Source organism: Equus przewalskii, chromosome 32, assembly GCF_037783145.1.
Source record: "Equus przewalskii isolate Varuska chromosome 32, EquPr2, whole genome shotgun sequence".
Taxonomy (NCBI): domain Eukaryota; kingdom Metazoa; phylum Chordata; class Mammalia; order Perissodactyla; family Equidae; genus Equus; species Equus przewalskii.
Genome location: NC_091862.1, coordinates 4,822,367 through 4,844,490, shown reverse-complemented (window position 1 = coordinate 4,844,490; position 22,124 = coordinate 4,822,367). Strand labels below are relative to the sequence as shown.

The 22,124-nt window shown below is 37.2% G+C and overlaps 1 long non-coding RNA gene across 2 annotated transcripts in view; it reads right to left on the bottom strand.

Annotated features, from left to right (window-relative positions):
* Positions 1–6,864: 6,864 nt before the first annotated feature.
* The window catches only part of LOC139080748 (uncharacterized), a 92,618-nt gene continuing 77,358 nt past the window's right edge, over positions 6,865–22,124 (bottom strand). Inside the window, exons 4-9 of one of the 2 annotated variants that reach the window (XR_011535489.1) lie at positions 16,819–16,956; positions 16,082–16,162; positions 14,654–14,724; positions 12,849–12,973; positions 12,401–12,608; positions 6,865–7,754 (exon numbers count right to left, since the gene is read on the bottom strand). This is a non-coding gene — a long non-coding RNA (uncharacterized lncRNA). The remainder of the gene's footprint in view (positions 7,755–12,400; positions 12,609–12,848; positions 12,974–14,653; positions 14,725–16,081; positions 16,163–16,818; positions 16,957–22,124) is intronic. The other variant, XR_011535488.1, reaches the window with a different exon arrangement.

Sequence of the window (22,124 nt, the reverse complement as noted above, 5' to 3'; positions counted from 1 at the left end):
ATGGAGCAGTGCAAGCTCTCGGGTAAGATTCAGAAAAACAAGAAGCATCATGCACCTCTCCAACAAGTCAAACTGGAGGAGCCTTGGAAAATTGATTTGCTGCCCTCTGAGGCTCAGTGGAGTGAACCAACAGCATAGTGCACTACTTAGTAATCTTTGAGGCAAGGACAGTATATTCTAAGCAAAGATGCTTTTAACAAAGAAGGAAGTACATTTCTTTCCAATCTCTATTAGAAATAAAGTTGATCAAGAAAGACAGAAGTTGGCCTGTGCTGCTCTGGAAGTAATTGACTATAAATAAAATATCATTCAAAGAAGTATTGAGTAGAATCTTAGAGACTCAAGCTAAAGGAAGCTCTATGAGATCATAATGCATAAAAAATATTATAACTAGTTAGGCAATGGAATGACTATCTCACATCTTTTAGGTGAAAACAGAACGTTTAAAGTAATTAAAACTATTCTACTGCTAGCTAGACAGACATTGCACTAGGGCCTGAGATTGGAGTGTTGTGCATTAGGCACAGCCCAGAAAGCATTCCCTCCAAGGTAAGCTGCTGGCTCACAGCAAGATGTCAGGTCAGTCACCAAGAGCCTGGACCACTCTCCAGCACTGTCTATAACAATTGGACCAGGCTGGTCGAAGTGGATGGACTTGAGAGGCATTTAGGAGGTAGAATCAATGAGACCTGGTGACTGATTGAATCTAGAGGGTGAAGGATGGAGAAAAGTCAAGGATGCTCCCACTTGCTGTCTGGCTTGGGCAAAGCAGGGGACAGTGGTGCTGTTCACTGAGATACGAAGCACAGGAAGAGGGATGGTTTTGGAGGAGAGGGCACTGGTCATGGTAATAATTGTAATTTTCAACATCCTGAGTTTAAAGTGCTTCTGAGATATGAAAATGGATGCGATTGGAAAGAAGTTGCATATAAATATATATATATATATTCATATTTGGTCATAAAAAATATAAGATAGAACAAAGAATGTAGTATGAAAACAGAGAAGGGCATCTTTAATGATAATCCTGTTCATGTGACTAATCTCCCTCAGACTCCCTTCCCCCTGGGGAACTGTGTCCTCCACTCTTGATTCTCAAGTGAAGGATGATTCCTTGATGAAGCCTTGCATAAATATATTTTCCCCTGTAGAGCGGATTACTAAGTGCTTTATGTCACAGTAACAAGGATTCTTCTGAGGTGTGTGACTATGGGCACATCACTTATCTTTCTCACTTTTTCATCCTCATTTTCCTCTTCTGTAAAATAGGTGTAATAATAGTGATTACATCACAGCATTATTATGATCATGAATTAAGATAATATTTGTAGAGCGTTCCAAATAGTGCTAGACCCAATGAGCATTACATTAGTGTTTTTGAACTAAAATAAGGAGCAACTCCAGCTGACTCTTACTGAGTGGTGAAAGGATTGGTTTAGTAACTCATCCAAGGTCACAGAGCAGAGCAGGAAGTCAACAGACACCATGCTGTCAAAGACAGCACAAATGCTTCTCCAATATATGTACTAAACGCTCATTTTGGTGGTATTTCTATAGTGAAGGGCTTGTCAAAATGCTTTCATCTTTTTGGAGAAGTGCTTTAAGAACTTCTAATTTCAGCATGAATAATAAAAATATGTTCCTGTTGATTGGTTAGTAAGGTCTGTTAGCACAAGGACCCTATATTTTATTTCAATATCTACAGTTACTACATAATAAATTCTAGATTAAGATTCCAGTAAATACTATGCATATAATTTTGCCAACAGCAGTGACTAAGAAGTCAGCTGGCAGATCAACACAGTACTGATGACTTGTTCCAGGAGTTACATTGGAGATTTGCAAACATTTTAGGCAAGGGGAAAAAAAATTCCCTTCTAGCACTTTGAAAATATTACTTTAGCAGAAGTTATCCAACTTCTCAGAAAAGGCAAAAACCTTCCTGTAGCAAGCATCAACCAAGTGCAAAACAAGCCAAAAAAAAAATTATGACATTTTGGAAAATTTGGATAACATGGTATTAAGAAGAAAGTTACAAGTCATGGTTTAGTTACAAGTAGAAAAATAACACCTTTTTTTGTGTGTGTTACATTGTTTTATATTCATCTCATTTTAAAATTTGAGGCATGCTCTTCTAGCATCTTTTATACAACACATATAATATATTCATTATTTTCAGAAAATGGAATTAGTTTATCTCTATAAACGACTTATGACCTATCAAAACTTTCCCAATTTTGTTATATACTCTTCAAATACATTTTTTAAATGACTATTTTCTATTCCATCCTATGGATAAAATTATTTGAGTAATCTTATATTTTTGGAATGTTTTGCTTCCATTTTATAAAAATTTTGAATAAAATTATGATTAATTTATATGCATAGATCTTAATGTTTCCGTAGGATGCATTTCAAGGCATAGTCCCCTTTTATTAATAATTTTGAAGCTTTTGGTAAATATTATTAATCGCAACAGAGGAATTGTGCTAATTTATACTATCCATCTTCCCCTGTAACTATAGGAAGATGTCTTTTCCATATGCCTTCCATGTGCTTAATATTATCAACTAAAAACATTTTGGTAAATGGTAAAATGGAATTTTATTCTCTGCTTTTTAAAATTATCAATCTGGCTAAATTTTTTCACATATTTTTGCCCCTGTAATCTTTCTTTTGTATTACATGTTCATGCCCTGATCTTTTCTTATTAAAAAGTATATAGACAGACCCACATATATATTATGTTATAATAATTTTTGACAGTTTATATTTGCCTTTGTGTTTTTATCCTTTTTAAATGTATAGAACTTTAATTTGCATGAAGTTAAGTTTTTCAAGTTCTCCTTTATCAGTTGTTCGATGTGTTTATGCTACAAAATGCCATTTCACTCTTTTACGTTTTCAACTTTTACATTTAACGCTTTAATTTGGGTATACTTTATTTTGATCTAAAATGTATGATAGAGTTCTTATTTCATCCATCATGAAATAATCAAGCACTTTTCCCAGAAACACTTATTAGACCATATACTTCTTCTCTACTCACTTTAAAGATGACAGTGTAGCAACGGTCTTTAGAACCCTTTTCTCCAACACCAAACAAAAGGAAGAAAAATTTTTAAAAAGTAAAGAGAGCAAACTCTACACCATCAATGCTGATATTTCTTCAGTGGTACCATTGTCTACCTGACCAGCTGTTGTTTCTCCCTTCCTTATCCTCAATGTCTATTCCATCATGAGACCTTGAGTTTCTACCTTAAAGAAATCTCCCAATTCACTTTACTGTTTTCCATCTCTTACTAACAACACCCTCATTTACCATCATCTTTCTTCAGACCAACTTCAACTGCCTTCACTGCTCTCCCCTTTTGACAATTTTCACCATATTAGATTTTTACCAATTACAGCTTCTGCCACTGTGGTCTTTGGGGACCATTACTTCATCAAATCAAGTTTTTCCCAAGTCAAAGCTTGCAGAAATTAATTTGTCCAAAAATATCTATTATATAATTTTAAAAAATACGTTTATCAAGTCCCATTTGTCCTAGGTTAGCTTTTGCTCCCTTTAATGTCACAACGTCCTTTAAAAAAGAACAGTGATAGTTCAGCCAGTCTTTTAAAGGATGAAGACATCTTCTTTGTCTTCAAATGGCAGTGAGCCTGGTGAAAATGCATTCCTTTTGTCTTATTGGCCCTCTTTCTAAAGGCTCTCTCCTCTTCCTCCTATTCCCCCTCCTCCTTCCCCTTCAGCTTTCTCTTCCTTCTTCTAGCTCGAGTCAGCTTCTATTATTGGCTGAGGGAAGAACCACCATAGAAGTAAAATCTATAGAATTGATTTGAAAAGTCTTTATCATATAAGCAGATAGATGAACAATTATTCTTGCAAAAATTTAAATCAAGTTTAGAATGTAAGTCAAATAAATTACTTTGCTAATACGTCCAGAGTTCCATAATTTCTATATTTCCCACTGCAAGGGCATAAATATTATTAATAATAGATTACATTATTAAAGAATCTTTTTATTTTAAGATGAAATTTAACTTTAAAGTACATATTCTAGATTTAATCAAATCTGAATCACTATAAATCAATGTACTAAATAATTAGTCTTGAAATACTTTTTTTTGTAAAATAAATGCAATACATTATAAAAGGCGGATGATATTAATATCAGCCTTCTAGTTGCACGTGTTTTCAGGGTAATCATGTTGAATAACTGGCAGTAAATTTTTGCAGTTTTGGTCACCTGTTTCTATATGAACATGCATACAAAGTTACCATAAAAGTTTGAATAACACCACTTAAATGAATACTCTTCGTTCTGGGACATATTGGGAGGCAGAATAGTAAATAAGCAAATAATACTAGAGGAAAAATGTAATATGGGCAGCCTTGAAAATCACATATAGATTGCAGTGGAAAAGTGGCAACCTGAAAGTATTTTTAGGAAAAACAAATAGATATGATGACAGGTGATTGAAAATTAAGTGGAGCTGTTTTGGTAACTTAATACAATAATTTTGAAGTACATTTTTGAACACTAAAATAGGGGAATTGTGAAAAAAGGGAAATGAGGAAAAATTTACACTATAATTATTAGTGTATTTTAATGTTGCAAAAGCTTTGTTTTAGTTAACATCAGTCTAGATGACGTCTATACTTGTTGATATCATTCGTCTTATATTTTTAGAATCTTCTACATTATCTTCTAATATTTAATATCTGTTGGCTAGTTTTTAGAATTCTCTTTTTCTGATGTTTCTTGTCTTCAAATATTTATGGATTTCTGGTTGTGTGTTCCTCTTGGCTACTGGACTCTTTCCTCAATTCTTGGTGAGTGTTTCTAATTATCACCTTTATCCCATCTCCTGTGATTGTGATCTGGGAATGGAAGGCCAGATGCTGCATTCATAGCTAGTTTTCTGGACATGGGCACTGCCTTTGTGTTGTCAGCCAACAGACGTACTTCCCATCTTCTGTGGGCTTTCTGCTCAAGTGCCCACTCTTTCTGCTCAAATCCAGAGCCCATGATCTCATGGCTTTTGTTGCCATTGCTTGACCCAACCTGATGAAGGGGTTAAGGGAAAGGGCAGAGATTATCTCAGGGTCTCTGCCTGATAGTGTGTCTGATTCTCTGAACTGAAGCATCTCAGAAGCTCTCAGTGTCTGAGTTTTGGGTTCTTGTTTTTCTGTCAATATGCATACTTTAACATCTGCATCAGAGGAATTTCTCAGTTTATGATTTCCTGATGTGTTAATTTCCTGGGGGTGCAGTAATAAATTCCATGAACTTGGTCGCTTAAAACAACAGAAACTTATTCTTTCGCATCTGGAGACCAGAGGTCTGAAATTAGTGTCACAGAGTCAAAATCCAGGCATCCACAAAGCCATGCTCCCTCCCTCGGAAGGCTCTAGGGCAGAATCCTTCCTTACTTCTTCCAGATCCTGGTGGATGCAGGCATTCCTTGATTTATGGCCACATCCATCTTCACGTCTTTCTCCTCTTTTGTGTGTCTGTCTCATCTAGCTCCACCTGTCACTTATGAGGACTCTGGAATATTATTCATCCATAAAAAAGAAGGAACTTCTGCCATTTGTGACAACATAGATGAATCTAAAGGACATTATGCCAAGTAAAATAAGCCAGCCAGACACAAAAAAACAAATACTGCTTGATCTCACCTATATGAGGCATCTGAAAAAGCCAAACTCCCAGAATCAGAGAATAGAAGGGTGGCTGCCAAGCATGGCAATGAGGGAAATTGTCAAAGGGTATAAAAGGTGTAGCTGGTCAAGGGGTATAAACTTTCAATTATTAGATGAATGAGTTCTGAAGATCTAATGTACAGCAGGGCAACTATAGTTAATACTATGTATTGTATACTTGAAATTTGCTAAGAGAGTAGATTGAAATGTTCTCGCCACACACAGAAAGAGAAGGTGAATATGTGAGGTGGTGGATGTGTTAAGCAACTTGATTGGGGTAATCATCTCACAATGTATATGTATATTAAGTCATTAGTTTGCATGTGTAAAACAACTCATCGTGTCCAACCTAAATATATGCAATTTTTACTTGTCAATCATACTTCAATAAAGCAGGAGGGAAAAAGGGACACTTATGACTGCATTTAGGGCCCACCCTGATAATCCAGGATAATGTCATCTCAAAATCCTTAATTTAATCACATTTATGAAATCTTTACCTTATGAGGTAACAGCCACAAGATGTAGGATTAGGACCTGACATCTTTGGGAGGCACCGTTCAGCCCACCACACCTGATGAATCTCTTTAATAGTTTTCTAATTTTCTAATTAAATTTTTTTTATCCCCTGCCCCTTGATTTTCAGATTATTCCTAAGGATCAATAAAATAATGTTATGGATAATGTGTATTAAATGTCTAATATAAGACTGTATATGATTATGTATATTATAATTTAAAATATCCATCCTATGTTATATAACACATATTACTCTATACTAAAATATATTTGTTTAAAATAATCATAAAACCATATACATCTGCTACTCCTTTATATCTATATTCCATTTGCTAATTTATCAAATCTTTTAACATAAAATACAATAATTAAATCTAAATATTATAGGTACTTGAATGGAATTTGGGCATCTATTGAAGCAATATTATGCTTAAATATATTTAAATAAATGTTGCTTTGTATATACATATATTTGGGTACTCCACTAGTAATTTAATTAAAAAATTACAAATGAAGACAAAAAGGGGTAAATTTGATCATCAGATTGCCAAAGATGAAACACACAGACACTACACAGACTGATGAATTTCTCAGCAGGATGCCTCAGCTATCAAACGACAGATTCTTGATGAAGAGTCAGTTAAACAATATATACATTTATTATTTCAAACAATACCAAGGTGTAGGATGATTAGTTTCCAAGTTGTTACAAAGGCTCCAATATGATAGGAAGGACTCAGCCTCTTTACATATTTCTGCCGTTTGTCCATGATTTACTAGCTTCCTGCTTGTGCTTGTTCTTTGAGTTCCAAGCATCAGCGTGATTAAAATATCCAGCAAAAGTAATATATTTTAATTGGGAGAAAACCTTTCATAGAGGTTCCCTAGAATACTATCTTAAAGGTGCAAAGGGTCAGAGTCAGGTCACGTGCTGATGTCCTAGCTTTCAGAGAGTCCAGCAGTCTAGAAGACGACATGTTCAACCTGTACAGTGTGAGCCAGGGCCTTCAAGGAGGCAGCCAGAGCGTCCTGAGAACCTTTTCTAGGTTGATGTGGAGCATACAGACAGTTATGACTGCCCTCAATGTCTAGACATGATTTGCTCTTGATTAACAATGTTTCTAGAATTCAGATATCTAATATTGAAAATAAGGATGGAAAACAACATCTTGGTACCTATGGCATAATAATGTGAAACTTTAGATATAGGAAGAAATAAATTTATAAAACATTTTTCTATTGCAAGTATTGTTTACTTAAAGAATGAATGAACTTTCCCAATAATACCTATCAATGAGAACAGTAAATATTACATATTTAATGATGTAAATATAAGTACATTTCCTTAATATTTTTCTTCCCTTTCTTAGAGCATAATATTTATGCATTTACTTAAAATTGGTAAAAGATAAGATCTCACATAATAATAAAAACAGAAGTTTTTGATAAATGAGAAAATCCTGAGTGATCTTCTGGTAATGATGTGGCAAAAATCATTTCCCAGCAAGATTTCCTTTAACAGCATCTGCAGACAGAGAAAGAAGTGGTGAGATGATGGAGCTTTTGAAAAGACATCTTGGTGTCATTTGCTTGCTGTCGAGATGCCATTTGTTCACTTTTTTGGTTCAGTCAATACCTAGAGCATCGCCCCATCCGTAGCAAATGATCTTTGTTCCATGTAATTTATGACATTTTTGCTAACAGGAAATAGCCCTTGAGTGAGCCATTTTGCACCAACCCATTAGGACCTATAGCCCTCTGTCTGTTTCATGATTACCAACCAGGGCGGTTCTAGCTTATTAGTTTACATCATTTCCACATATCAAATGCTACAAAAAAATTTCCTCCATTTTTAAAATAGTACTTTTAAGAATGATTCATTTTTTTAAAATCTCTTTTTTGGGGGATCTTATAATATTGATACCTAAGCATAAATGATGTTTTATCATGCTTACTTTTAAAGAAACAATTTAGCAACATGTATCAGAATATAAAAAGAATATATCCTCTGACCCAGAATTCAATTCCAAGTATTTATTCTAAAGAGATATTTGGTCTAATGAACAAATACGTAGAATGATGTTTGTATCAGTTGGAATAGATCTGGTTGAATAGACTACCCTGCCGTAACAGAGAGCAAACATCTGAGTGTCGTAAAAATGACAAGGTTCATTTTTTGCTTATATAGAATGAGCATTGCTTGTAGATGGGGACTCTCCTTCATATGTCCTCACTCCTAGACCTTAATCTTAAGTGTTGTTGTCTCCATGGCAGAAGAAAAGGCTACTCTTGAGGAATGTGAGCTGCAATGAAGTGCTGTAGTCTAGAAGTGACAGATGGCATTGCCACTAACAGCTCACCCCAACCACTCTACCAGTGGGGCCAGGCAATGACTTTATGCCCTTTATGCTTAGAATAAGTGGAGTCAGAAAACTTTTGGTGAACAATACTACCAACTACCATCATTACCTACCTGAGTTTTCTCATTATGTTAAAAACTGACAACTCTCAAAACAGTTATCAATAATTAGTTGTTGCATGGTGAACATGATGTAATCTACACAGAATTCTAAATATATTATGATGTACATCTGAAAGCTATATAATGTTATAATCCAATGTTACTACGATTAAAAAATAAAAAATTTAAAAAAGTTATCAAAGAGGATTGGTTAAATAAGTTGTTGTACATCTATGCATTGGAATCCTATATCACCATCTTTTAGGTGATTTAAGTCAACGCTTATTGACATAAAAGATTTTTGGAAAATATTGCTGGGGGAATGAAGCACTGCTTGTTTGTATATGATATTTGGTCTCGTTTAGTTAAATTTATAAGTAGTAAGACATCAGGATTTGGAAATAATTACAGACAGCTCAGATATTGTGGATACTATCAAAGATGGTATAACTGGATATTCTCTATTCAACTTTTCTCAATGATTTTTCTATTTTCTCTTAAAAAGTATATATTATTTTTATAAACAAATACTCCACACTGGCTTGGATTTGAGGATGGTTAAGTTAGAATTTCCATTGCGACTGTGAATGGCTCTTCCTAATTACGGTACATTTCCAAATGTTCTTTGCTTGAAGATGGGAAACCTATTGACTTTATATACTTAATTTTGTAATTCATCAATTAAAAATATTCCATTTTTTTCATAGACTTTTGTTGGATTTATGGGTATAACGAACTTACAATAATAATTATACTATATAGTAATTATATTAATAATTATTATAATAATAATCTTATAATAATAATAATTGTATTAACTCCTTTTTATTGGTCATTTCTTTTACTTCTACTTGCCATCTTATTGAAATAATTTGGGTTTAAGAGATATGATAAATAATAGTGAGGATGGGACAGAGGCTAGTGTTGAACTAGTCCTTCCACCAAAAATTAGGCTGTAGCTGTACAAATATAGTGGAAACCAGTTCCATCATTGGTCATAGGGTAAAATCCCCGGAATAAAAGAGGAACTCCCCTGGTGAGCCTCACAATTAGGTGAGCTCTCTGCCTAAGGATACTTTCCCAAACATAATGCAAGGAGTTGGAGTCTAGGCAAACCCAGCATTCCACAGGGCTGAGGAGGCAGACAAGGGTCCTAGCAAAAGGAAGTGTATAGATTGGTGACCCACAAATTTTTACAGTGTGTAATCGTCCCCACATTCTTACTTGAAGTCTGAGTTGCGTATGTGCAGGGCTAAACACCAGACGCTTACCAGAGTGCAGATGCTGCAGGCTGAGAATAGAACAGAAATGCTATAGATCAAATAGCGCTGAGGAAAGCCGGCCTCCTGGCCTTGCCAGAGTGGACAGGTGTCACTAACCCCTCATTAATGGGGAGTCCATCTGAAACACCACACAGGCCATATCTTGGGAGCAAGGACCTCACCCCAGAGTGAGGCCTGCTCTGGACCCACCCTCACAAGCATAAATATCCAGAGGGAAGAGAGAAGTGGGAAGTGGAATATTGCCAAGCTAAAGGGGCTTGGCGATACCTTGGGTCTTCCATAGAGTTTCCCCAACAAAGTATAAAAGGAAGCCCACACAAGTTCAAGGTGAGCAGTCAGGAACAGAACTGCCGACTACAGCAAAAAGCCAACACTGCAGAGGAAGATCACAAACTCCGCAGTCTCTCAAATGTCATCCATGATGTCCAGCAAACAACAAAATACTACTAGATATCATACCTTTGTGTGTGTTTATTATATATATATATATATATATATATATATATATATATATATTCCAAGCAAAGAATAAAAAGCAGAAAGTAAAATAAAAAGCAGCCATGAGATGACCTGGATTTATTAGGCAAAGATGATACAACTATTATAAATATATTCAGAGAATTAAAGAAAGGCATAGTCATAAGGAGTAAATGGGGAATCTCATCAGAGAAATGAAAATTTTTAAAAGAATCAAATGTCTGATCTAGAACCCAAAATTCAATAGCTACAATGAAAGATCCCTGAATGGAGTTAATACCAGGCTGGAGATGGCCAAAGAAATGGGCATGCAACCTGAAGACTGATCTATAGACATTCTCAAAGCTAAAGAGGTGAGAGAGAAAGGAGAGGACAAATGAGTAGAGCCCCTGAGACTCGTGCAACAACAGCAAACCATCTAGCACACACGCCATTCAGGCTCTGGGATGATGAGAATGGAGCAGAAAAAGTGTTTAAAGATATATTGGATGAACATTTCCCAATCGATGAAAAACGTCTACCTAGAGTTCCCAAAACTCAGCAACTCCAAGCTAGAAAGGGTAGACCCAAAGAAAGCCATCTGGGTACTTCATACCCAAGCTGTTGAAAACCAGACACAAGGAGAAAATTTAAAACCAACAAGAATAAAAAGGAGGCATTGCATCTAGGGAAGCAGTGGTATGAACGGCAGCTTTAAAGTGGTGGGAGAAACAACAACAACTACCATCCGAGAATTCTATGTCTGGGAAAAATGTCTTTCAAAATGAAGGTGAAAAGACATTTTCAGCTAAAGGAAAGCTGAGAGGTTTCTTTGCTAGCAGTTGCCGGCTACAAGAAATGCTCCAGGCTGTCCTTCTGGCAGAAGTGAAATGACACCAGCTGGAACCTTGGGTCTATAGGGAGAATGAAGAGCAGAAGCTAGAATTGCTGGGTGACTTGCCCAAGACCTGCCACTTATAAACTGCAGCAGAGGCAGATACGGAGCCCAGGGCCCCACTCCTTGGCCGTGTTCACTCCCTACGGGGCTGTGTGAGGAGGAACTTAGCTGGACTGTGAGCATGCCCTGTCGAAGTTACTTGGCAGGGAGATTTTCATGCTCGTTACAAATAGACCCAGAACTCACATACATGAGGAAATGCCTCCACAGGCTGTGAGCTCTGGGAATTTGGGGTCCCAAATCTAGTCACAAGGTTCAAACACTTAAATCACCATCTCTTCTTTCACAATAGGAGCAAAGCAGCTGCTCTCTTCTGATCCCATGCATCTTTTACTCTACCTACTTAAATTCATAAATTCCTCAAAACATACATAGAACTAGGAGTTTGAGAAATTGCAGAATAAATGGCAGAGACCCTAACAACTCAGAATCTCTGCCCTTCGAGTACGGAGACCTCTGTAAAACGTATTAAGTAAGTTATAATTGCATTTGAAGAGTTAAAGAAATGCAGAAAGGACAGAAATAATAGTGGTGAGAGGCAAATTTATCTGGTTTCTTACTTTAATGGTAAAGCTACTATTATCTATGATGAAGTTGATTTCAGATAAATATTCTTTATCGAGTTTTGGAAATTTGCTTCTCTGCAGGTTATTAGCACCTTATTAAGAGCTCCAGCCACGTGATGAACTTAAGCTAATGTCAGCTAATGTCCCATCCTGACCTCTGCCAGCACAAACTCATGAAAATGCAAGAGATAGTATAAAATATTATATAGATAGATTATGCCTATCTATCATTTCTAGCTAGATGTAAATCAGGCAACACCGGCTTTGCACGCCCAAAATCAAACTCCAGAATTTCTTCCTCCCCAAACTTGGTCCTTCTAAAGAACTTCCCTTATCAATAATTGGAAACTCCTTCTTTGAGATACCTAGGCCCCAAACTCAGAGTCTCCCTTGACTCCTCTCTTCTTAACATCCCACCTCCAACCCATCAGCAAATCTCAGCTTTACCTTTAAATTAGATCACGTTTACCAACTAGGGCCAATCCACGATTGTCTTTCTCCTAAACTGTTACAGTAGCCTCCTGTGGTATCTTGATTTCCTTCACTTCACAAACGGTTTGTCTTTCACGCAGCAAAATCAGAGTGGTCCAGAGTGGGGTTATCAAATGTTTCTTCTCTGCTCTGAAGTCTTCGGTGAATTTCCATCTCCCTAGAACTAAGAATCAGGGCATTTGTAACCCTCTACAAGGCTCTGGATGATCTTGCTCCCCTATACTATCTCTAACTGATATGGACTGAATTGTGGTCCCCCAGAATTCATATGGTGAAACCCTAAACCCCAATGTGACTGCATTGGGAGGTAGGGACTACAAGAAATGATAAAGGTTAAATGAAGTCATAAGTGTGGGGCCTTAATCCATATGACCGGTGTTCTTATGACAAGAGGAAGACATACCAGAGAGCTCGCTCTCTCTCTTCTGGCGCACATGACGACACAGAGAGAAGGCGGCCAGCTGCAAACCAGGAAGAGAGCTCTCACCAGAAACCCAACCAAAGGCATCTTGATGTTAGACTTCCAGCCTTCAGAACAGTGAGAAAATAAGTTTCTATAGTTTAAACCCCTCAGGCTGTGGTACCCTGTTATGGTGGCTTGAGATCATTCATACGCTGACCTAAGTTCTACTATGTTCTCCTGCACTCATTCAACTCCATCTGCACATCTGTGGGTCTCAAATTACCAGGCACACTCCTGCCTCCTTCCTTCCACTTGCTGTTCCCCTTTCCGATGATTTTCCCTCCAGATATCACCATGCCCTCGAGGAGTATACCAAATAGTCTGTGATCCATCAGTATTTTCTAAAGGGATGAACTTTCCACATTCTTTTTTTCAATTCTGTCACAAATGCTGGAGCATAAGTAGCTCTTCATTCCACAATTATCCCGGCAGCTTTGTATCCGTGAGAACGCCTCCTGCCATCCTCTCAACCCCTCCCTGACTAGGGAGAAGAGAGAGGCTACTGGCTTATATTCAAGCTTAATCAAGGAATTACTTATTTCCACTTGAGCTGGTTGTCTGGGTAAAGGGGCAACCATCTGTTGTCTTTGTCTAATTAAAGGACTCGCTTTTTAGGGGATGCAATTTGCAAGTTTGAGGAGAGCAAAAGTTGAGTGTTAAAAAAGGAAATAAAAGCATTCCACTAATAGTGAACAGGGATTTGATGATGGGTACAGAACAGAGAAAAGCGGAAGAGGCCAAAGGGGAGGAGACTAGGGCCAAGACACTCATGGAGGGCTGGAAAGTGTTAGCACAAAAAAGAGGCAAAAAAAAAAAAAAAATAACAAAAAGTGTTACACGAAATTTTAGGATGGGTTTGACTGTGATGTGAGACCTCTGATCTGTCTCCTTGTTATCCCCATTTACACAGGAGAGTTTTTGTATGTTTGCGTTTATTTAGAGGGGAATGAAGGAAACTGATGATTGCAAGCTTTTTTGTTCTTGGTAAGGAAGATTGGCCCTGAGCTAACATGTGTGGCACCCTTCCTCCATTTTGTACGTGGGATGTCGCCACAGCAAGGCTTGATGAGTGGTGCATGGGTTTGTGCCCTGGAGCCAAATCTGCAAACCCGGTCCTGCTGAAGCAGAGTGTGCAAACTCAACCATGACGCCATTTGGCTGCCCAATTTCGAGCTGTTTTAACATGAGAAGAATGGGGCCAACGCCCAAAGCACTGGTGGACATCCCCAAGCTGCACTCTGGAAACTAGAGCTTGGAGCCAGAGGTGACGAGAAGAGGTCCAGCACCTGGGAATTCACATAAATTATAGGGATAACACGAGATTACTCTAGGGTGTAGAATATGGGCGTGTGTGAATTTCATCTTAAATTTAGGGGCAGAGTTGCCATTTAGATTACAGTATAAATAGGCAAAGTAGACAGACATTAATTAAATAAAGAGTAGAATAGAAGATAGAGCTCAATTCTTTTCCTTTGACTGTATGAAAATGCACAATTCATCATATCTTAATTGTACAGTGTAAGAAACATTCACACATCTTTTCCCAATAGGACCGGTTTGAGCATGTCACACACAGGTAGCTATGAATCCCAAAAAGCAGCCACTCTCCGAATGGACAATTCACTTTGATAGCTTACAGTGTAAAAAGCAATCATATTTAGGAATATTGGGTAATTCCCGACAATATCTTTTTCCTAAACAATAAAGATAAAGTTACTTGAATTGTAAATGAAATTTAAACATACCTTTTTATGTTCATGTGAATGTTAATGATGATAACGGTATCACTATTTTAGAGAACAGGAAATTCAAATTTCTGAAAATCAAGAAGGAAAAGCACATTTTAATTATTCATAAGCTGCATTTATTTATATTGTTAAGCGGCACATATTTTCTTCCACAAATCTGTTATTTTAAATAGTTCTTTGTTATATCAATATTTTCACTTAAAAATTAAGAAACACATTTTTTCAAAAAATGTGAGACAATCTTATCCAAAAATATTACCCACATCTGCCTCTCTAAATTACTTCATGTATTTGAATGTCTTATCGGCATAATGAAGAAAGGCAAGCTAACAGAGGAGGCATCGTGACTGCTGTAGGCTGTAGCTTTCATGTACATGGTGGGGGAGTGAGACACGCTTCTTTTTATGTGGACAGTGGTCAAGTGCAGAGGATGTGGCTTTAAAGTCTTTGCTGCTCTTCCACACCCTAGATTTGTGATGAGGCATAGACTGCTAGTTATTGGTAAAATGCACTTTTTTTCTCTTCTTTTATAGTAACTCATACTGGTGAGAAAGAATGTTTGGGGCTTAGCAGTGTACAATCACAATGTTTTCTAAGACTGCAGTGGCCTGGGCAAGCAGAGGTATTTATAATGCTTAGTTATAATAATAATAATAGAGGTAATATGTAATATCCAAGAATGTACTAGGCAAATTTAAGTAATTTCTCTCTTCTTAGTTTCCAAACAGCCTCACAAGATATGCAAAGTAGGTATTATCCCCATGTTAAGATGATTAGCTGAAGCACTTTCATGATTAAAGTGAAGAGAGAAAGTTTAAGGCCATAACATTTGGAGGATTAAAATTACAAATATCAAGTCATCAGAGATGAAAATGATGATGGTGGCGATGATGATGAAAATGATAATATTAATAGTAATAATGATAGCAATGACATTCGCTGTGTCATAGTAATGTCAGACACTGTTGTAAGAGGTGCCATACTCATTTCCCATTTTAGGGATGAGCAAAGTGAGTCTCCAGAGTTTAAGTAGCTTGTCAAGCACATGCAGTTATAGACCAGAGCAGACGCTTTCAAAACCAGTAAATCAGAGAGGCTGTAGGGTGAACTTCTGGAAAGATACAGTATGAATGATGATGAATGAGATTCTGGTGGGAATCTGGTGATTGAGGCAAGAGAGTACTTCGAAAGCATAGCCGTTGTTGAATGATGGGTATAAAATAAATCCTAAGGGGGCAGTGGACAGTATAAAGCGTGTCAGTCCATTCTTGAACAAGGAAGTCGAGGGAAGTCAAGGAAGCGGAGAGCAGAAAAAGGAGCAGAGATTGGTGAAATTTATGCAGGAGAAATCATCAGCAGATTTTATTTTATTGTCCTTTATTTGCATAATGGTATTTAAAAAATGCTACATTATTAAATCTTCACCATTTTGATGCTCTCGTCTAACTCTTCACGTGCAAAGAAGGGCGAAATGGATGAGTCGAATCACTTCCACAGTACCAGAGACTGTAATAAAGCAGTATGATAAAAATGAGTAATTAGGATGGAGTTTCTTCAATTTTTTTTCTCTCTTCTGTGCCAAGGCAAAAAGGATTCTAACAGCATGCCAGAGGAGGCTGAATTTCTTCAAACCAATCTGGAAAACACAAATGTTTTAGATAATAGGTGCACTCTAATCCAAATGCCTCACGTTATAGAGCAAATAGCAGTCAGTTCTCTATCATTAAAGGTCTAGGGGCCAGCTCCGTGGCCGAGTGGTTAAGTTCACGCACTCCGCTGCGGTGGCCCAGGGTTCGGATCCTGGGCACAGACATGGCACTGCTCGTCAGGCCACGTTGAGGCGGCGTCCCACATCCCACAAATAGAAGGACCTGCAACTAAGATAGACAGTTGTGTACAGGGAGGGGTTGGGGAGATAAAGCAGAAAAAAAAAAAGTTCTAATTTATTATCTATTCTCTACACCATTGAGATCTCTTGATTCTCTTCTTGGAGCCTGGATCTTAATGATCACTCTGACAGCATCTGCCGTAGAGAGAAAGACAATAATTAGTATATTTTTCATTTAGTGAAAACTTCCTGTAAGTAATCTGGTGATGAAAATGATGTTTTAGGTTAAATAGCATCCAGAGTTCCACTGATCATGGTAGCCCTGTTCCCTTACAGTCAGGCACTGTTAGTGCTGGAATCCACCACCAGATGCGGAAGGAGGTGAGGCGTTCTTCCCAGACTGCTGCCGGTGGTTCTATGACCCCAGATCCGGGCGTCCGTTAGATATTCTAGTCACACCAGGAAGGCACTCCTGAAAGAGTACAGAAATATACACCACGTGTCAGAATCCTATCGCTGTGAGATGGAAGAGACAGCTGGACGCTAGGGGCCCTTTAAAACATCTCTTCTACTAGAATGGTGATGAGATCTGCCATTTTCACTTTGTGCTTCTCCTCAAACATTGCCTGCAGGAGGGGCTTTCTGGGAGCCAGTGGAGCAGCTGCTGCTTGGCAGAGGGAAGGACTGAGGACTCAGCGCTCACAGAAGCAGCCTGCTTCTCCTGCTCCCTAGGGCCAAGTTAAGTCTCTCCCCCCTGCCAAGGAACAGCCTCCCTCCTGCATCCTGCAGGAGAACTGGATTGCAGAGCAGGATGAGCACAGAGGTTGACTTCTGCCTTGCCAGGCTCCTCTGCCCAGATCAACGCTTTGCTTCCCGCCACGGTTGCAGTCCTCACATATTTGCTGTTGGCTCCAGCTCCTGTGTTCCCTTATTTCCTCACATCAGCACTACACGTCTGAAAGTGTCAGATGCAGCTTGTTTCTCCTCAAAGCTCTCGACGTTGCTGGGTCATGAAACCTGAGAATTCCTTTCTATTTGGGGCATCCGGCACACAGAATGGACCACATTTGCCGTGTTTATCTCATTATTTATTATAAGGATCCTGTTCTAAGTAATTTCAGTATTTGAAATCTTAGTAACGTTTGTGTAATTCTTTACAAAAAGAAGTTTCCTAGATAATCCCGTTTAATTCTCAAAATAACTCTTTGGCATAGGAAGGCAGGATATTATAATTTCTGTTTTGCTAATCGATCCATCAATTAATCCATACCAGCAAAAAGCTACACTTTACTACATCCATAATTGAGAACTTCTTCTTCCCCATCATGCTAGCCTTCTCCTTCTCGTGTGACTGTTACTTCTTTATAGAGGTTGTTATTCTCATTCCAATCCCCATCAACCAGTCTTGAAAACTCAGCATCAATTAGAACTCTTCCATTTCCTTTACATTCAACATCCAAATGCCAAGTTTTGTGGACATTGACAAACCACGGCCTCCCTCTTCATCCTGAGTTTAGTTCCCTGCCGTCTCTCACTTATGCTCTCAAACTGTTTCCCAGGTGCCAGAATTTTCATACCATACCTCCTTGATGTAACTAATTTTTCTGAAGTACAGCTCTGATTATGTCACTCTCCTGGTTCTTGGGTCTTCAATGATTCTCCACCTGCCCCTGAATATAATATAAATTCTAATGTGATATTCAAGGCTTTCCATGACCTGACGAAACCTATTCCTAAATGTCAGTATCAATTACTAATCCAATAATACTGATCCTCTACTAATATTAGCTAATATATTACAACACTTACTGGGTTCCAGGTCTTACAGATATCTCAAGAATTCCCAGAACAACATTGCAAAGATAATGTACTAGTCTGCTAGGGTGGCCATAACAAAATGCCTCCAGAATGGGTGTCTTAAACAACAGAAATTCATTTTTCACTGTTCTGGAGGCCGAAAGTCCAAGATCAAGATGTTGGCAGGGTCGATTTCTCCTGAGGTCTCACTCTCTGGCTTGCAGATGACTGCCTTCTTGCTGTGTCCTCACATGGTTTTTCTCTGTGTGTGTGCATTGCTGGTGTCTCTTCCTCTTCTAAGAATACCAATCCTGTTGGATGAGAGCCCACCCTATGACCTCATTTAACCTTAGTTATCTCCTTAAAGGCCCTATCTCTAAATATAATCACAGTGAGGGTCAAGGCTTCAGCATGTGAATTTTAAGGGGACATCATTCAGTTCGTAACAGATACTATTATTGCAGCCTTTTGTATGAGAAAAGTAGAGTTTCTGAAGATTATACAAGTAGCTCTATGGAGACGCAGGATATTAAGACAGGTCTCCCCGACCTCACTTAATATACCATAAATTCAAATATTAATTATTGTGCAAGCATAGGTGCAGTTTTTCAATGAGGTGTCTTCAATTATGCGGATCCCTTGGCCCAGTGGCCAGCCCTCCTCTTTCATCGCCAGCTGCCCAAATCCTACGTGCCCTACAAAACCCACTGCAAAGGCCCCTGAGAGATTCCCCTCACCCCTTAGGCCTGAAACACTATGTCTATTCACTGAATTCTAGGCTTGTCTTTCATTGTCTCTAAGAAAAGACAGGAGCCTTACTCTTTTTTAAAAGTCAGGTTTAATGAGATGAACTTTGTATACAATAAATTTATCCTTTTTAGTTTATAATTCTATGACTTTTGAAAAACATACAGCGATGTAACCACCACCACAATCAAGATATAGAACTTTTCCATCAGCTAGAATGTTCCACTGTGCCCCTTTGGAGTCAACATCTCCCCTACGCCACATCCCAAGCAGCCACTAATTTGTTTTCTGTTGTGTCTTCTCTATGAGCTTACCTTTTCCAGATTGTTATAGAAATAGATACTTACAGTATGAAATGTTTTGAATCTGGCTTCACATAGCATAACACATTTGATATACAGCTGTGTTGGGTGTATCGGTGGTTTTCCTCTTTTTATTGTTGAGTGATGTTCCATTGTCTGAGTGATTATCCTTTCATCAGTAAAGGGACATTTGTGTTGTTTCCAGTTTTTGGTGACTATGAATAGAGTCACCATAAACATTCATATACAAGTTTTTGTATGAATATATCTACTCCTTTCTCTTGGTTAGCTAACTAGGAGTGGAACTGCTGGTGGTATAGAAAGTCTATACTTCTTTTCATAAGAAACAGCCAAACTCCTTTACAAAGTGGCTGTTTTGCATTTCCAGCAGCAATGTATGAAGATTGTTCCACATTATCGCCAACACTCAGTATTACCATCCTTTAGGACCTCAATTCTAATGAATGTGTAGAATAGTGGCATCTCAGTAAGGGTTTTTTAAAATAAAGTATTACTTTTTAATTTCATTTTTTATGCATGTCAGTATTTAGTCAATTTCTATTCTACCTAATAGTTATTTTTTATTTTCAATTTTTAAAAATTTTGTGTTGAATATTTGACTTACAAAAACATTGTAAAAATAATACATCCCTCACCCAGCTTCCTTTAATGCTAACATCCTATGTAACCTGAATACAATTATTGAAACCAGAAAGTTAATATAGTTTAATATTATATACTAAACTAAAGATCTTATATGAATTTCACCAATTTTTCCACTAATATCATTTTTGCTTACTTTTTCTCCTTAATCTTCAGGACTCTGTAATAGTTCTTCAATCTTCCCCTGTCTTTCATGTCATAGACACTTTTGAAGAGTATTGAGCAGTTATTTTGTCTAATGACACTCAACTAGGATTTGTCCGATTTTTTTTCTAGTGATTGGACTGAGATTATGCACTTTTTCCAAGGATGCCACAGAAAGGACTTGTTCTCACATTGCCTCATATGGTTCATGATCCCAGTGTTACTAAAGATGCTGACCTTGATCACTATCTTTCTCTTTGTAGTTTAATAACTATCTTGGGGGCTTATTGAGATTTGTATTTGCTTTTTCCTACTGACTTATGAATTGTTTATAGCTAAGAAACTCTTTTCTAGCCAAATTCAAATGTGTTTCTTTCACATTTTCTTCTAAAAGTTTTATTGTTTTAGATTTTTACATTCAGATCTATGATCCCTTTGAGTAAATTTTTACATGTGGTACAAGGTATGAGTGGAGGACATTTTTGCATATAGATGTCCAATTGTCCCAGCACCATTTGTTTAAAGACTATGATTTCTCCATTGAATTTCTTTTGTAACTTTGCTGAAATTTACTAACCAAATGTTTGGGTCTGTATCTGAACTTTCTATATGTGCATCCATAGGTACATGAGTCTATCTTTTCTCCAATACCACACTCTGTTTTATTATTGTAGCTTTATAATTCATCTGGAAATCAGAAAATGTGAATTTTCTAGTTTTGTTCTTTTTCAAAGTTCGCTATTTTAGTTTGTCTTCCATTTTCATAACACTTTAGAAATAGTTTGTTGATTTATACAAAATTGCTTGTGATTTTAATTTGAATTCTATAGGGCATTGGGGTGACTCTCACCTTAACCATATTAAGTATTTCAATCCATGAACATGGTTTATCTCCCCATTTATTTGTCTTTTTTGACTTATCTCAGTAATTTTGTAATATTTTCAACACACAGATCTTGCATATATTTTATTAGATTTATATCTAAGTACTGCATAACTATTGGTACTATTATGAATGGTGTTTCAAATTTCAGTTTCCAATTGTCATTGCTAATATATAGAAAGACAGCTGACTTTGTATATTGATTTTTTACCCCATGACCTTGCTAAACTAAATTATAAATTCTAGTAGCTCTTTTGATGATTCTTTGTGATTTTTTTATATAGACTTATCTAAAATTAAAGACTTTTATTTCTTCCTAACTAATCTGTATTTCATTTTAATTTTCCTTGCCTTATTGCACTGGATAGGATCTCCAGTACAATGGTGCATGGGAAGGGTAAGAAGAGAAATCTTGCATTATTCCTGATTTTAAGGGGAAAAATTCAGTCTTTGACCATTAAAAGTATGGTGTTAGCTATAGGTTTCCATTGGTGCATGCCTTTTAACAGATTGAAGACCTTTAATTTCAAGTTTGCTTAGAGTTTTTATTATGAGTGGATGTTGGAGTCTGTCAGATGCTTTGTCTTAAACTATTCAGATCTTCATATGGTTCTTTGCTTTTTGGGTGTTGATATGATGAATTACATTGAATATTCGGCAAATGTGAAACAAAACTTATATTCGCAATACAAAACTCACTTACTCATGATATATAATCTTTTTAACACATTGCTGGACTTTATCTGCTACTATTTTTCCCACTGTTTGTGGGAAATTTTTGTATCTATGTTTATGAAAGATACTGGCATGTAGTTTTCTTCTGATCTCTTTGTCTGTATTTGGTATCAGGATAATGCTGGCCTCATAAAATATATTGGGAAGTGCTTATTCCTCTTTTATTTTCTGGAAGAATTTTTGTAGAATTGATATTATTTTTTCCTTCAATATTAGGTAGAAGTAATCAATGAAGTCATCTGGGCAAGAAGTTTTTGCTCCTCTTGTACCCTCAGCTAATGTTTTTAGCTCACCATGCTGACACACCACACAGGGGAGACCCCTTTATGTGCTCTTGCTTCTCCCAAGTATTCCTGCTTTTGCTTGTTA